Genomic DNA, 887 nt, shown 5'->3' with positions numbered 1-887 from the left:
TTAATACATTTTTCTGTTCATTTGTCAGATCTACGTAGCCAAAAGGTACATTTTCATCGCTGGTCTCCAGATAGATGGTTAAAAATGTTTTAAGTGACAGCACACATGAAGTTGTGTAGTAAATATGGAAGGTTTGAAGAGGGAAGTTGTCTCTTGTTGCTAAAAAACGATCTTATTGAGCCTGAAACCTGATGTAACACTTGTCAGCGGTGTGTGTTCAGTCACGTGTGTGTGTGAGTGCCTGGGTGCATGCATGTGAGTGTTTATATTTCTGCAGTTGGGAGAGCACACTTGCTGTGACCATCTATTCAGTCAGAGGAAATTCAAAGTGGGATGGAGATCTTTTAACACATTCCTCATAGCAGATAAACTAAGCCTTGACTATAGAATTCAATAGGTCTGACACTCTGTCATGACTGTCAATGGAGGCAGCAGACTGTAAAGTGTTTAATACATCTCCCACAGAGCCCGCAGCTCAGACTCTCCAGTTGTCTGTGTCTGAGAGCCTACTCAATGAGGCAACGAGGGCAGGATGGAAGAACTACTTAGGTAGGCTACAGAATGACATCAGAGGGGTGCATCACAAAGCAGGATCCTATAAGTAAGCCAGCTGACTTCGATAAACATTGATATTTTCCTGGGGATTTTCTAGTTTATTAGGAAGTAAAATCATTTTGGGGGGAGATATATATCCAGACAGTCATACCATTTTAGTTTGTAGTCAGTCCTTTTCTTTGAACTGGGATTACATGGATTTCATTTTTTTTGAATATTTAGTAAAGACAGTTGGTTCTTTGGTCCTGCCTTGTGAAAACACTTTCTGCTTCTATCACCAAACTGAGATTGATTTGACTTGTAAAGATAAATACTCAGGGTGTCGAAACAAT

This window comes from Coregonus clupeaformis, chromosome 15 (assembly GCF_020615455.1).
Source record: "Coregonus clupeaformis isolate EN_2021a chromosome 15, ASM2061545v1, whole genome shotgun sequence".
NCBI lineage: Eukaryota > Metazoa > Chordata > Actinopteri > Salmoniformes > Salmonidae > Coregonus > Coregonus clupeaformis.
Note: the sequence above shows the minus strand (reverse complement) of the source record.